Source organism: Euprymna scolopes, chromosome 9 (assembly GCF_053919585.1).
Source record: "Euprymna scolopes isolate OS-2025 chromosome 9, ASM5391958v1, whole genome shotgun sequence".
Lineage (NCBI taxonomy): Eukaryota > Metazoa > Mollusca > Cephalopoda > Sepiida > Sepiolidae > Euprymna > Euprymna scolopes.
This window is the reverse complement of record NC_136490.1, coordinates 87,845,336-87,862,609: the sequence shown is the minus strand read 5'-3', so window position 1 is coordinate 87,862,609 and position 17,274 is coordinate 87,845,336. Positions and strand designations below refer to the sequence as shown.

Genomic DNA, 17,274 nt, shown 5'->3' with positions numbered 1-17,274 from the left:
CTGATATTAATATAATCGTAGGGTTTTATTTGGACCCCAATATTTTTGATTATTTAAAAATAACCCCACGTTTCTAAAATCAATTTTTTATCAACCACTTTGTCAAAATTACCAAATTTTATTTTTCCTTAATTTCATCATACTTTTTCTATTAACTTTTAATAAAAGCAAATATGAGGACAATTAATTGCAGTTGGGAATCGGAATTTTTGGGGGTACTGGAATCAGTATTGGAATCAGAAAGATTTTAACTTAATTTCCTATTCCAAAATAATTCTTTTAATTCGTTTCATTGCTAATGGTAATGATAGTTTTCAATCTAACAGTAAAACTAAAGCTTGATAGTACCAAAATTGGAAGTAAATTTATTTTACTTGTGTAAAAACGACAACAAAAAAAGCAATGAAATGTTGCATGAATTCGGTAGGCAACTTTTAAAAGAATGCAGTTATTTAAAGGGTTCTGAAAATACTGTCAAACATCATTGATAATTTCATTAAAAGTAACGTATATAACATTTTTAACATTTTTATATGATGGGGTTTTGTTAATGAAATATTGTCCAGTCCCTCAGCGTCAGCAAATTCTGGAAGAGGTCACCAAAAATAAATGTAAAGATTTTCGAAGGCTTCATGTGGATTTCCACGTGCCAGAATTGACATGTGCATTTTGGCATCAGTTCTTTGATTTTGAATTTTTATGTAAAACAAAATTTCTAAAGATATACAAGGTTGATTGGGATGAAGATAGAAGGTAATATAATCCAAAACTAAGAAAAATGATACATGATTATTACTAATTCTGAAACCGTTTGGCCATTCAGTTGTTGCGCTTCCTTCCATTGGCAAGACACAAGTACAACCCTATAACTATGGAGGAGAGATACACACAAGTGTGCTTATAGGAACGGTAAAAATCGTAAAAAGATTTGTCCGATACATTTTAACATAATGCAATGTAGTTTGAATTGTGTTCTTATAAAAACTTAAAAAGCATTGTTACTATTGTGGTATTATTGCAGATTGACACCCTCAGCTCAATCACTCACCTCTCTAAACAAAAATCAAATTCTACTTTTTTAGGTGTGTATACACTAAGAAAATTGACAGGGAAGAAAAAAGCAAAAACAAATAAACTATTTTAGAATTCATATAGGGAAATCATATGTAAATTTAACAGAAAATGAGCATTATTTTCAGACTATTTTAGCGTTTTAGGACAGTGAACATAAAATATTAGTTGGTTAATACCAATTTTATTAAGAAAATACTGACTTGCATACTAAAATCTTAGTGTCTTTAAGAAAAACTAAAGGAAGTTCATCATCAGACAAGAAGAACGAACATAGTATTGAGAAGAAATTAGACTTAGACAAAACAAAATTCAATAGAATTTTTCCCTCATTCCTTTATTCTATCATTAGAATCATTTCAATCGTGACATTTTGATCAATAATTGGTAGGTCAGCTTGGCAGCAAAGTAAAGGTGTAACTTGGAGTAAAAGGTGTTCTTCTTATTTATCACGAGTAAGTAATTACTGTGGGAGACTTAAAATGCCTTAAGATGGACAAATCAACCGAATATAACTTCACCTTTGTTCAGTCGCTGAGACATAAACTAGAAGATAAAACTGAAGTATTTTTATGTGCATTTTTATTGACATTTTTGTAACAGCATGTTATTTTTGGAGCTTCTATTTTTAACTCATGTCAGTTATTTAAAAGAAAGTATTCTATTTTGGTTCAATGCAAGTTTTTTTTTTTATCTCGTCCATGGATATTAAGTTTTCAGTCAAGTTTATAACTATGTTTGCTTGTATGTGCCTAATGTCCACATCGCTTGACATTTCATTAGCAAATTTAATCAAAATATCAGTCATGATCTAACTTATAACTAGTTTTAATTTTGGGATATCTAGGTCAAAGATCAAGGTCATAAAAAGGGTGAGTCACATATTTGGCATTAAATTTCATCGGAGAAACTGCCACTGACCCATATTATAGGTTATGAGATCCCACATGTTATATGACGTTGATCTTGGCATTTTATTTTGACCTTGAAAAGTTCAATTATTGTCAAAATTAGGATGAAATTTAAATCCTTGATTATTTTTCCAAATTTGATGTATGGATCTGTGATGCTGTTTGTTCACTTCAACTCTTGGTTTTTGATACTCATATGAAGTTGTTTACATGGCCACTATTGTACCAATAGAAAATCTAAATGATAAAAATATTATATCAGGCTGGCTGAAACCTCATTTCAAGATCGTTTTAGAGTCCACAAATGCTCCTTTACTAACCTCAAGGGAGTATATAGAGTCAGTCCCTGAAAATGGCTGAGGCAGTTTACGTTCTGAAAATTACTTTATTTCATATATATTTTTGAGAATAGGGTGTATACAGAATAAGTCCTGGAAATGCCTTAAGCATTTTTTGATCTCAAAATTACTTTATTTAATATATATTTTTTAGGAAGGCGTATCTAGAGCTACTCTCAGAAATGACTGAAGCAGTTTACAATCTCAAAATTACTTTATTGCATATAAAATTTTAAGAGGTGGGTATATAAAGCCAGTCTCTGAAATAGCTGAAGATGTTTACAATCTGAAAATTACTTTAGTTTATATATATTTTTTAGAGAGGTGAGGTATATGGAGACAATCCTGGAAATAGCTGAAGCAGTTTACAACATCAAAATTACTTTTTTTCATATATATCTTTAAGAGGGAATTAGTCATAGAAATGGCTGAAGCAACTTACGATCTGAAAATTACTTTATTTCCTATATATTTTGAAAGGAGTAAGGGGTATATAGTGTCAGTCCCGGAAATTGCTGAAGACGTTTACTATCTGAAAATTTATTTCATATATATATATTTAACAGAGGGCTATATGGAGTAAGTTCCAGAAATGGCTGAAGCAATTAAGGGTCTGAAAATTACTTTATTTCATATACATTTTAAAGAGGGTTATACATGGAGTCAGTCCTGGAAATGGCTGAAACAGTTTATGACCTCAAAATTACTTTATTTTATTAATATATTTAGGAAGGAGTTATATAGTCAGTTCTGGAACTGCCTGAAGTAATTTACAATCTTAAAATTACTTTATTTCATATATTTTTTAAGAGGGGTAGTATGTGGAGTCACTCCCGGAAATGGCTGAAACTGTTTACATTCTGAAAATAACTTTATATCATATATATTTTTAAGATAAGGGAGGTATATAGAGTCAGACCCGGAAATGGCTGAAGCAGTTTCCAATCTGAAAATTACTTTGTTGCATATATATTTTTAAGAGGGAAGTAGTATATGGAGTTAGTCCCGAAAATTCCTGAAGCAGATGATATGAAAATCACTTTATTTCATATATATATTTAAGAGAGTGGTTGCATATGGAGTCAGTCCCAGAAATAGCTGAAGCAGTTTACGATCTGAAAATTACTTTATATCATATATTTTTTAAGATCTTTTTAATTTCTCTGCGTATTATTGTGAAACCGGGTGGAGTGAATAGAATTAATTTTATTCAAGAATGTTATTGTTTTGTTCTATTTGGAGTTGCCCCAAAGAAATAAAGATCAGAATATAGTATTATATTTGAATTTGAAAACATTGCTCCAGTATCTGAATTACATTTTTTCAGCACATTAAAAAAAGAGAGAGGAATGAGTTAGGCGAAATATAATAAAAGGTTTACGGATAAAGAAAGTAAAAAGAGAAGAGAAAAAAGAGAGAAACATAAAGATATACTTGACAGAGAGGGGAGGAGATAGAAATTTTAGTATAAAGATATTACACATAATTTCACCTCTATTTAAATTTATATGACGCCGAGCAGCATCGAGTACCCCTGCTATTATAAAATATATAAAAAAATATTTAAATATTTAATGAATAAAAAAAATATAAATAAATAACAAAAAATACATCCCGAAAAATAAAGATGATGCAAATAAACAAAGGGCAGGTAACTCCCTCATCGTTTAGATAAGCGAAACAATTAAATACAACAGAAACCCTAATAAAAAATAAAACAATAACAAACCTTACATTTAAAAGCAATAAAATCGTCCATAAAAATTTGACAGGGTGTCGTAGATCAGTGGTAAGGCATCAGGCTGCCGATTGAGCAGTTACGAATTTGATTTTTGTTAAAAGTTTAGTCATGCTCATAATGGGTGATACCTAGAAATACATAAAAAATATTTGATAAATATTTAAGTAAACAAAAATATTTAAGTATTTAAGTATATATATATATATATATATATATATATATATATATATATATATATATATATATATATAATGTAGCAGTTAACAAACTATTTACTATAAGTGGATCAATGCCCGGTGCCAAAGTGATTCGGCCACACTGACCAATCGGTTGGCAGGGCACATTGGTTTGAGCTGTCCCCTTAAAGACTATTTTTAGTCCTTTGGGATCTCAGCTGCGTTCGCCAGAGAGACGCCAGCAAGCGACCTATACAGACCTCTCTCACTCACCCCTCCAACTGCTACTTATTGACGACTGCAGTCTAATGACAGACGACATCTTCAAACAGACATTTACACTTTCTTTCTTTCTCTTCAGTTTGAGATACAATCTCGCTTTTTTAAACAAACCCTTTATTATTATTTGTTAAAAGCAATGTCATTTAGCCTTGTGTTTATTTAAGTAATTATTAGGAGAGAAATGCACAACATTTCCCTCCTATATATATATATATATATATATATATATATATATATATATATATCCGGCTCACTCATAAATGTGGCATATCAGTCCATATTTATGAGTGCGCCTGATATATATATATATATATATATATATATATATATATATATATATATATATATATAAAGGCTTCCTTCAGTCTTGACAAACTATGGATACCCACGGTAAGAGTGCCTGTGCGTGAAATTTTTGTGGCAAGAGTTGCGCAATCACCAACCACACCTCTCCTGAGTCAACATTGTTGAATACCAGTGGCAAACGGAGGTTCAGGACGACTGGAAACAATGCCGAGATAAGCGGAAAGCACATACAGCGCCTAGAATTCCCAAATGGTCACCCATCTGGTATTAGCCAGGCTCAACGTTGCTTAACTTCGGTGATCTGACGGGAACCGGTGTGTCAACGTGATTATGCCGTATATATATATATATATATATATATATATATATATATATATATTGAGAAAAATAGAAAAACCGAATGAAATTATTAAGATAATCAAGGTTTCGTCCCTATTTTAGAGGACATCTTCAGGATATTGAAGTAACAATGCAAGAAAAGAAAAAGTCATAGACCATACGAAAAAGAGAACAGTTTTTGAATCCTACCCATGTCGGGAAGGACAAACATATGTGTGCGTATGGGCTTTTTTCTTTTCTTGCATTTTTACTTCAATATCCTGAAGATGTCCTCTGAAATAGGGACGAAACATTGATTATTTTAATAATTTAATTCGGTTTTTCTATTTTTCTCCAAACATAACGTCAACCACCGCTGGTATTGATTGAGATTGTTTCCAAAACTAAATTCATGTTTACACTTTTATTTTAAAACTTAAAAGAATAAATAATTTGCGGTCAAGAAAGATCTCACTTGAATGATTTTCAATGGCGTAAGCGATGTTTTTGTTTTTGAAACTATTCTTAAAGTTACACTCTTTTTAAAATTTTAATACCCTGTTAATATACTGTTGATTGTTTTTAGTTTCGATTTCAATCAGCCTGTTAGGAATCAATGTGGCATATGATGCCATATTTATGACTGGGTTGTGATACAGTTAATCCCGAAAGTATTCATGCCTTTGGGGAAAAATGCTCATTTACTTCACTGCGCTCTTAAAATGCTTTGTTCACGAACGGGCTTCATACAAATGTTTAATAATATTGTTTTTAATAAACCGAGCTCTTCAAAGAATTCGTCGTTTCATCTTAATTTATGAAATTAGTGGTGTTCATAATTATTTATACCTTTCTTTTTTAAGTGAATCATTTGAATTTTCTTCATTTTCTGTGATCATAACTATTATTGTAAGTATTGTTGCATCATCATATGTTTTTAGTAATCCTAGTATCCTATTATTTTTCAGGAAAATCCATTATTTTATTAAATTTTTTGGAAAAAGTGTCTAACAGAAGGGTCTGTCTAACATTTGATAATGAGGAAGGTAAAAAAAAAATTCGCTGATGATCTCAGAAACAGGATTGTCAATTCCCATTAGGAAGGGCTGGGGTATAAATCCATTTCTAAGAAATATTATGCTCCTATTTCAACAATACAAAACATCATCAAAAGATAAAATCTTTCACACGATAAAAAACATGATTGAACGGTGAAGAAAACAAAAAGTATCTCCCAGATATGCTGGAAACATCTCAAAATTAATGAATCAACAGAAACCGATCTTAAGAATGTGTGAAAAAAAATTAAATAATTCGACCTCCTATCTTTACAAGCTTATAACTACTTGAAAAATGTAATTCAAACCCTAATTTCTTTTCAATTGAAGGAGCAAAGACCAAATTTAAAAAAAAAATAACAGGTTTAATAGCAAATTATGCAATATTTGTTTTTCTAAATTGGTTTTCTTTAAAAAAAGATTTGAAGAAAATCAACGAAATTTTACTTGTTTCGAGTATTTTATACGATATAATTCCAAAAAATCACTTACCTATATAAAAAAGCAATTCACTGTGTAGTTCCATTCTTCATTGTTAAAAATTTATATTTTAAATTCCATTTATTTTTTAAATAAAAGAATTTTTTGAACGACAATTTGAAAAACGCCCTATTATGTAAGCATTTTTCAAAAAACTGGAAGTAGTGTTTCTCCTTGTTTTGAACTACGGATGAACAGAAGGACATAAAAAACACGTTCGCGTTAGCCGTGTAGCCTTGTGTTTGAAGAAATTTGTGGCTCCATAGTTAAAAACGAGTCAAGTTTTTGCCATAAAAAAAAAAACAATCAAAGAATTTTTTTTTTCTTTTCCCAAAGAAATCCATGAGTTTTTGATTTAATATATTGTATTTCCACTTTATGGAGTAAATTTTTCTTTTTTAATATCTAAAAAAAAACAAAAACATTGAATGAAATAGAAATAATTTTCATAATAAAACGAAACTTTCTGTGCAATATAAGAAGATTATATGATTTCACTTAAAAAAAAATCAATGTGGTTTTAAAAAGAAAAAGGTTTTACACTTTGGACTTTATAGGTAAATTTCAAAAAACACTTCTTTTGTTTTAAATTACAATATATTATTTATTGATCTTTTATCTTCAAATTGTGATATATAAAACTTTGGTACATAAATTAATTATTTAAATTTTAATAGACATTTCAAAATGGAGGGGTGAATTAAAAAAAACCCTTGTCTAGAATATTATATTTAGTTTATTGGAAAGAGCATAAAATTTCACATTGAACCTGAAAATATCGTAAAAATTGAACGAATAGAAAAATTTGGATAGATTTTTAAAGTTTAAAAATTGAAAAATATTTAACTCGTAAAATTCAATTGATTTCGTTATGTAAAAAAAAATGGCTGCATGAAGGTGCGCCGGCATTTTGTAAACACTGTTTTTTTAAAAAAATAATATTTCTATTATTTTTTAAAAAACTTTAATAGTTTATTTTGGAAGTATATTCCATAAAGAAAATAAACAGCCCACTTTAAACAGAAATAACGAGTTTTTTATATTTTATTCGCAGTTTTGTGTTAGGGGTGTCAAAAATTCCCCCAAAATTCTGATACACCTAGTGAATCAAAACCCAAGAATTACTTCTAAAGAAGTTTTGGAAAATTTGAAAGTATTTGGTACTGAAATATTTCAATAAACATCGCAAAGGGCTTAGCATGAAAATGGACTTAGAAGACCATGACTCTTTTTCTCACTAAACATTTTAAAGCATATTTAATTTTTGTTAGGATCTATATGGCCTCTCTCCATCATTTTTCTCCAAGATTTTGTGAACAGATAAAACAAAAATTGATTTATTTGGACATATGGTTGCTTCTTGGGTTTGGAGAAAAGATGGTTATGCCTATAACCCAAAGAACTGTAAAATATGGAAGTGGTAGCATCATACTTTGGGGTTCCTTCTCTGCTGGTGGCCTAAGCAGCTTAATCATATAAATATAAGTTTGAAGATCGTAAATGTAAAATTAATAGTGCATGTTGACTGACAGTTCCAACCTCAATGTTAAACACAAGATAAGAAACTGTTATACCAATATTCAAAATTAGATTTATATGTACTCTACGACAGATATTTAGCACTTTCTCTTTATAAATATAGCAACTAATATAAATATATTATTTAAACATAAATATACATGCATATATGTCCCCTCCTCACACCTGCATGGGTTGTGAACTTTCATAAAGGAGATCGCCGATGGTCATTAGCGATAATGCATAGCTCTTCATGAAAGAATAGAGTACTCCTAGATGCTAAAATTCTTAATGTAAGTATTTTATTTACCTCCTCTCCAGGAGGTTAAACAAAGGTCAAGTATGGTTCTGAAACACCAGCATACTAAGATAAGCATATTCTGACTTATTGCTTCATTTATTTTTTTATTTTATTTATTGCTATCCTGCATGAGCAGCTCTGTAAGAATTTGTCTGTAGGCGTGCTTCAGACTATTAGTAATAAACTAGCCTCTTCTCAGAGAGAAGATAAAACCTATGGAGGTGGACCTCCTAAAACTGAACAGAACCATACATTAACTTGACAGCAACAAAGCCACTGTCGGACTGAGTGTCAAGGACGTATTCACAACAGTAGTACGCTTGTGTTGATAGTGTAGCAGTTAGAACTTCTGTTTGTTGTCAAAACAGTAGGGTTTTCATACTTGCTTGTTTAGCCATACAGCACTTTCTCTCTCTCTCTCTCTCTCTCTCTCTCTCTCTCTCTCTCTCTCTCTCTATTTATTAAAAGTCAAAGATAATAAAACTAACTATAAAACTCAAGATTGAAATAAACAAAGGAAATATCACCATATGTAGTTATGCTATTTAAACTGGAGCGGGGAAAGAGAGAGAGGAGATATAGCGAACAGAAATGGATTAATTTTCGATTTTGTCTTTTTTAAAAAATTTGACTGGTCTGGCAAACTTGCTATTTCCTGATTCAAACAATCTAACACAAGCTGAACAGATGACTCAACAGGTCACATTTTATCTAATCTAGATCCAATTTCATCCCTTCTCTTGCACTTTACTTCTCATTTAAATAAAATGTTATGTAAGAAATACTACACAGATTCTTTCAAGTTTCTTTTTTTTTCTACATACCTGGCTTAATATAACATATCTGTTTTCTATTATCACTATCTAATTATAATAGAAATTATATGTTTGTAACTGAAACTATTTCGCTGGCTACATCACAATATGCATATTTTAAAATTTTATGATTTTATTATTTTATTTTTCGCTTAATCTACCTTGTATTTATATTTCATTCTAACATATGTACATATGCCGAACATATGGCAAGCTTGCCAGGAAAGAATTTGAATGCCTATTAGACACTGTCATCGAGTGTTGTTTTAGTACATTTTATCCCCAAACAAGGCACAGTGCCACTTTGATGTAAGGGGCTACTATCAGGGACATAAGTTGCATGTAGGGAGTTGAGCAGCAAGATATCTGTTTACATTACACTTGAACTTCTGCATGTTAGTGTGGTTGGGGAAGCAGGAACCCGGAAGAGAATTCCAAAGTCTAGCAATTCTGGGGAAGAAACTATTTAAGTAGAAGGCTTTCTTACATCTAGGGATCTCTATTGTGTGAAGGTGGGACTTTGCAACTTGTTGGGTTTGTCGGGGGATATTTACATTGACGAGGAACCTTTTTCCTCTGCTTGTAGGTCGTCAGAGCATCAAAATACTTGACGTACGACCATCAAGAACAACCCAGATCCTTCTCTTATTTAAGAAGGGTTTGATAATGTTAAGTATTCATCCAGTAATACCATAGGATTTAATTTTCATGAGTAGACTATCGTGCCATACTCTGTCAAAAGCCTTAGATATATCTAGGGCTACTGTCCTCCCCTAACCTGCCTTATTCAATGCATGGTATATACGTTCAGAGATTACAGTTAGAATATCTGTACAAGAACGGGTTTGCCTAAATCCATATTGATAGTTGGACAGAAGTTTAGCAACTGTAAGGTGATGGACTAGAGCTTGATTAAGTATGGACTCAAATATTTTGGCAAAAAGAGGGAGGAGGCTAATGGGGCGTGTCAGTTCTTTCACTAGAATTCTTGTAAACTGGTACCACAGAAGCATGATTCAGTAAGGCATTTGTTGAAGAGTTTGGAGAGAACTGGAGCAACCTCAGCAGAGCATTTTTTTGATAGTACAGCCGGGATGAGATCAGGTCCACATGCTTTTGAGGTGTCTACGTTTTTTATGATATCTTGTACTTGAGAAGGGGTGATTTTCAGATCATCTTGTATGATTTTTGTCCACAAAAGAAAAATCAGGGAGGGAGTGGTTTGCTGGGTCCAAAATAGAGTTTAAGGCAAACTGACGCAAACAACGCAAACTGATGCAAACAACCACATGATTGTTGGATAGTGAGGGAATTGTTGATTGCCCATTATTTACTACACTGTTGTAGATTTTCCAGAAATCATGAGTTCCAAATTTCTGTGCTTCAAGGCATTTTCTGGTGGTTTCGGTATATTCTCTCTTAGCTGTCACTTCTTTCTTACAATTACTTCTAGCTTCTGAATGTCTTTTGTCTGTTTGTACTAGACTTTTGCCAGATAAATCTATAGTATGCATGTTGCAATGGCAGCCATGCAGGTAAAAGTAAACCATTGGGGAGAGTGGGGTTTGGCATAAAACTTCTCAGTTGCTTGTTTACCATAACAAGAAATTAATAAAAATAATTAAACGTCAATAATTTATCATACTAAAATATGATTTCTTTAAATTATTATCTCCCCCATTCCCCAACACAACTAAAGCTCATAAATTAAATCTAAACCATATATCCATATTATGTGAATTCTTCGGACTCATCTTGTGTAATTTTTACAACATTTCAATGATATAACTTCCAACCTTTTTCAGGTGTATCTTGAACCTTCAAACTCCAACTGAATTTACCAAGTACTTTATCCATTACGCCACTACAGAACAGATGAGATGTAGCACAGAACACATGAGAGGTAGTATCACCACACTTTCTGTCTCAGTCATTGAACAAGGCCAATACATTCAATGATCCACCATTAAACCTTGGACCAGATTAACATATCATTAATAGTAACGTTTGTTGTTTAAATATGTTGTTATTTAGAAAAACGACTTTATATATTTTCTTCCAACATATTAAGTAGAAGACAAAAATAGAACCCGGGAAGCCTCCATAGCACTACCCAATAACATATGTGGGCGTTCACGGTCATTGAGAGATGTAAGTAGATAATGCAGGTTCAGCTGCTTCCTATATTATATATTAATAGCAATAAAAATATCATGTGGTTATTTTACTTAATTTCTTTGTCTTTCATCGATTCTACCCACCTCCATACATACATTCTTCTTCCCTTTCTCTCTATCCCTCCCTCTTTCCTTTCTTGACTATGATAAAAGAAACTATGAGTTTGTTAATAAATTTCGAAGCCCCCACCCCCTCATATGTGAAATACAAAATTTGTAATCGGGTGACAGACATTATTTCAAAAAGCAACAATTGAAAATATGTTGCCTGTATTTATATTTTTTATTCTGCTTATTGTAGTGATCATGAACACTGGTATGTATAATTATGTTAACTGCACATGCAATCCCTCATATTAACTTACTCAAGCCATTGTTTGTTCTCTATGCCATGACGCGTTATAGGATTTTTTTTTTTTACATAGGCATCACCACTTATCAAGGTCCAGGGGCCACTCGAAGATAAGGGTTAAAGAGTGTACAGTAATCAGTTGGACAATATAGTAATCGTTAGTAATGGAAATTGGGTAAATTTGTTAACTTAAATGGAACAGCTCATCAAGAACTTGTTTACGTTGGACTTGAAGATAACCATATTCTAGTCAGCTGGAAAGCAGACAAACGGAAGACAGACTGTGTTAGTTGATTTGGGTACCCTGCCTAATTACATTCCACGATTTCTTGTTTGTTTTATTTCAAATAAAATTTAATTTAAATATAAGAAATAAGAATATTCATAAACTGATTTTTTTTGTTCAAATAAATGTTTTTCTCTATTTGCAGCGTTTAACATAAGCTAAAGAGAGAAAATGTGCCACTCGCAGTGTTTAACGTAAGGCGTGATCAAAAGAGAAGAGGAAAGACAAAAGGATTCTTAACTGGTTTTTTTTTAAGAACGACGCCTCAGTTAGTAGGTAAGTAATGTAAGCGTTGTGGCGAACAAAGTTTTTGAAGTAATGATGTAATGCAGTATGAATAGTTTTGACCTCGGCAATACTACAGGTTTAATTTTGAGATTTTGTCGCTTTTTATATCGGCGAAATTTCATGAACTTGTAAATCACAACTTTGTTTTTAAGTAGAGACATTTTTGATTAAAATAGAATCTTTTTTGTATTTTTTTATTTTATTAGACATTCTGCATGAAGCCATTGTTGCGAATATGGATTATCTCCTCTTGGATAATCCAAGCTATAAAAGCTGTGCATTTCTGCTTGTCAAGTAGACGAGTAGTAGAATTCTGAATTGAATAAAAGATTACTAGATGGAATCTCTCGTCCTGTTTTCATTACAATTTATTCAATTAAGAATGGAACAATTTATGCGACTGGAGCAATTTATAACATCAAAATACATCTGCAACATTAGCTGCCTCTCCAGAATGCCTTTTAAAAACTATTGTAAAAGTGAAAATTAATGGGAGATCTACGAATGCTTTGCTTGATACCGGCAGCTCAGAAAATTTTATCAAAGAAAGTTTGGTAAAAACCAACAAATTGTATTTTGTTCTCGCCCCCAGCAGGGTAACAATGGCAAACGTATCATTGTCCGCACAAGTTATTGTTTGGTGGGCTTACTATTTAATGACGTTTCCTATAAAACAACTAAATTATCCGTAATGAAAAACCTTTGTTGTGAAATAATACTGAGACACGATTTTTTGTAGCAACACTCACAGATTGAAATTCCATTTGGCAGTTCAGTGCCTACATTGAAAATTTGTGGGTTGGTGACAGCAAAAACCCTGTACCCGTCACTTTTTGAAAACCTAACTGAAAACTGAAAACCCGATAGCAGTGAGAAGCAGACGTTTTTCTTATAATAATAAAAAATTTATTGACTCTGAGATAAAAAGACTACTCGAGGAGGGTATAATTGAGCATAGCAAATCACCCTGGAGTGCTCAGGTAGTTATAACCACTTCTGAAAACCATGAAAATAGAATGGTTATAGATTACTCCCAAACCATAAATAGATTTACTCTTTTGAACGCCTTCCCACTACCTAGGATAAATGAAATGATAGGCGAAATAGCCAAATATTGTATGTTTGGCACTCTGGACTTGAAAAGCACATACCATCAGATCGCTATTAGACCTAGAAACAAGTTATACACAGCTTTCGAGGTGAACGGTCAACTATATCAATTTCACAGGATTCCTTTTGGCATTATGGATAGGGTAGCTAGCTTCCAAAGGATAGTCAACCAAATCATAATGGATGAGAAACTGGAAGGCACATTTGCATACATTGATGTCACAGTATGTGGCTATAATAAAAAGGAATATGATAAAAATCTCAGATGGTTTATGGTAATCAAAGAAGCAAGCACCCACATGTGTGTGCATTGTGTGGCCATATCTTACCTTCAGGTGGGATCTGAGAGAGAGAGAGAGAGAGATATTAAAGATGGCGGCCATGGCTTTATAAGGTGTTTTATTGTTTCTTTTTTTTTTCTCCCAACACAGACCTGCAAACACCCGGGCAACCAGGCCAGTCTATATTATAAAATGTATGTATGTATGTTTCACAAAAACTTTCGACAGAGGCGACAGATTTTCATGAGATCAGTATCATTTTGAAGCGCGGCCCTTCGGACGCAAATATAAAAAAATTGGCCACAAAAATTAATTCCTTCACCCTCAACTCAGCACTTTTCCACAGAGAGGGGTCACTTTTTTCGGTTTGGCGATGGGTGCTAACGCGTCATCTTTGTTTTTGTGCACTTCCTTTTTCTCCTTCGCGATACAGGTTCGAGCTTGCCTACCTACTACCACTTTTTTTTTTGTTTTTGCGCTCACAATTTTCCCTTTTTTTTGCGCTCAACCAACACCCTTACACACACCTCCAATTTCTTTTCCGCCTTCGCATCACGGGTTCGAGCATGCCTGCCTACTACAACCTTTTTTTTTCTTTTTTTTTTTTTGCTCAACACATACACCTACAAACACACCATTTCCTTTGGCTGCAACTATTTCCACTTTTGACGAGAAAGGAAAGGGTACTTGTTGAAGAAGTACCATTCATGTAGCGCTCACATGAGATAAAACAATAAAGCAAAATGTATAAAGACAAATTGGGAACAATTTTTCTTTTCTACCTATATTCGATATGGACAAAAAAAAAAATAAAAAGTGTTATTATTATTCCTATTTTTTTCTACTAATGTGTCGCCCCTTATTAATGGTTTGATGGCCAGTTGAGATTAAGAGTTAAAGAGATTTTCAGTTGGAGGATGAACGCCGCCACGAGAGGACCGAAAACAATAGGTAGAATGAGCAGAAGATTTCTTAAGACGAAATGATTATCCAAAAGTAGAACTCAACAAGTATTTGTTTACATTAAGCTTGAAGATAGCCATGTTGTAGTCGGTTGGGAAGCAGATGGGATATTCTAGGATAGAAACTTTTTTCATGGAAGTTCTGTTTGATATTTGGTACAGAGGTGGGAAGAAGGAAAATTTATTTCTGTGGTTGTAGCAAGGCGTGTTCTTACTTTGAATGTATTGTGGGAGAGGGAACCAAGGATTTAATATGATCAAACACTTACATAACTATAGCAACATGTTTTATGTGCAAAAACGACTGCAGAGAAGAGAATAGATCATTGCCCACTAGATTGCAAAGTCAATTTTGTACTCTGCCAAAGAAAGAAAGAGTGTTCCAAGCAGCACCTCTCCATATATGATAGTAGTATTCGTATTGTAGGTCTATCTGGCTCTTACACAGATTCAGGATTATGTCAGAAATAAAGTACTTTCTGGAGCAGTAGAATGATCCAACTATTTTTTAAGTGACCTAAGCAATGAATGTTTTCCATTTCAGTTCTGGAGTGAAAGTCAGTCCTAGGAGATTGTAAAAGGGGGGGGGCTTCATTAGTTTAAAAATCATTTATTTCAACTGGTGAAAAAAGGATCTAAGCATTAGTGGTGAAAAAAGAGAAGCTTGGTTTCAGAGGCATTAAAAATAACTAGCCACGTTTACCTCCACTGTACCATGTAATCAGAAGAGATAGAGAGAGAAAGAATGTAAGAAAGGTCTTGATCATAAATGCTCTTTGAAGTGCTGCCATCGGCATAGATGTCAACAAATGATCTCAAATGGTTTGAGAGATCATTGATGAAGATCAGGAAAAGGAGAGTGAGCCCAGAATGGATCATTCAGACACACCAGCATTGATGAAGTGTGCTTCAACTTCCACTAATCAAAAGCTAGTTTTATAGACATATCAGAGAGAAAAGATTTGGTGGATTAAAGGGTACGTTCAAATATTCCATAGCTAACAAGCTTGTAAAATAAACCTTTGCATTAAACCCTATTGAAGGCCTTTGATATCACCCCAGAGATGAAGCCCCCAGCAATAGATTCACAAACCCTGTGTGATATCACAGTAGATCAGCTTGTCAGCTGTTGATCTTGCAGAATGAAATTCATATTGCTTGTTACTAAGTAGTTTGTTTTTTTACTAAAATGGTTGACAACTTCTTGATTTATTACAGATTCAAGCAACTTACCATGATCCACAGCTGACTGATTAGTCTATACTGATATGCAGCGGACCGATCTTTAGTATTTATAAATACTGGGAAGACCAACAAACCCTTCCAAGGCGATGAAAATCATTTCTTCTTTAGACAAAGATCTGAACAGCTTTGTAAATAAAGGAGTTATTTCGGTTTGCACTGTTTTGAGTAATATTGCTATCCCACTATTGTCAAATGTTGGGTAGAGGAAGTGACAGCAGGAAATACATATCTCTGAGAACAGAACTCAGTTCTATTTCACACCTTCAGGAAAACCCAGAAGTAGCTGTCTAAAAACTTCCATGACATCACCAGACCCAAAATTTGGCCCCTGACTCACCTGGTTGCAACCGCATGGACTATTATGTGTGTGGCGATGTTAAGATAGACACAATCTATATCACCTACAACACCATGGGCGAGCTGATTGCTAGGATCACACAGGGATCTCTTGAAAGACACTCTGAAGGCTTGCATACTTCAATTCTAACAGGAGGTCCTAATCAAGTCTCAAGGTAGCGACTTTGAGTAAGCAGTATTCGGTAAAAGAATCATTTAAAAGATGCTCTTTGAATATTAAGAATAGATCAATTATTGGTCAAGATACAGCATATTTTTCTTCGTTTTCAAAACGTGTCAAATTTAACCCAAATATCCTGTAATACTGAAACACAATATATTTTTTAACAATTCATTCTATGTGATTCGTAGAGAATAAGTTGTTATTTTAATCATTGCTGGGAGGAATGTATCAATTTTATTATAAATGAAAGTAGCAGATCCAATGGAACTCAGTTTTTCAGTTCCATAGTATGTGCTGGTATCCATTTTATCATTCACTGCATCCAAATATAAATTGGTTTGATTGAAATGTTTTATCACATATCAATCCTTTTATAGTTATTTGTTGAAATCAAATTATGACAAGAAAAGATTCATTGTAGATGATTCATTGAACATAAGTTGCTCTTTTACCTACAGTTGTATAAGAGTGGGTTCATACCTTTCCTAATGATATTACAGTGATGAGTGAATGCAATTATATGATCAGACTTGAACCTTGTGTAAGCAATTCCAGAGACCCTGTTGATATCCATTATATCACATATGTCCTGTAATATAAATTTTTTTTGAAAATAATTGACTATTTTCTTTCCTTTAAGCTAAAAAGCAAGTTTGAAGAACTAAGAACAAAGGCAAATGTTGTTTTTGCTATTCGTTCTTTTAGAACTGATATTGGAGACGAATGTTTGGTTGAGTG

At 32.8% G+C, this 17,274-nt stretch overlaps 1 pseudogene; it reads right to left on the bottom strand.

The window, feature by feature from the left end:
• Positions 1-5,049: 5,049 nt before the first annotated feature.
• On the bottom strand, positions 5,050-5,166 carry LOC145285095 (5S ribosomal RNA; annotated as a pseudogene).
• Positions 5,167-17,274: the final 12,108 nt, after the last annotated feature.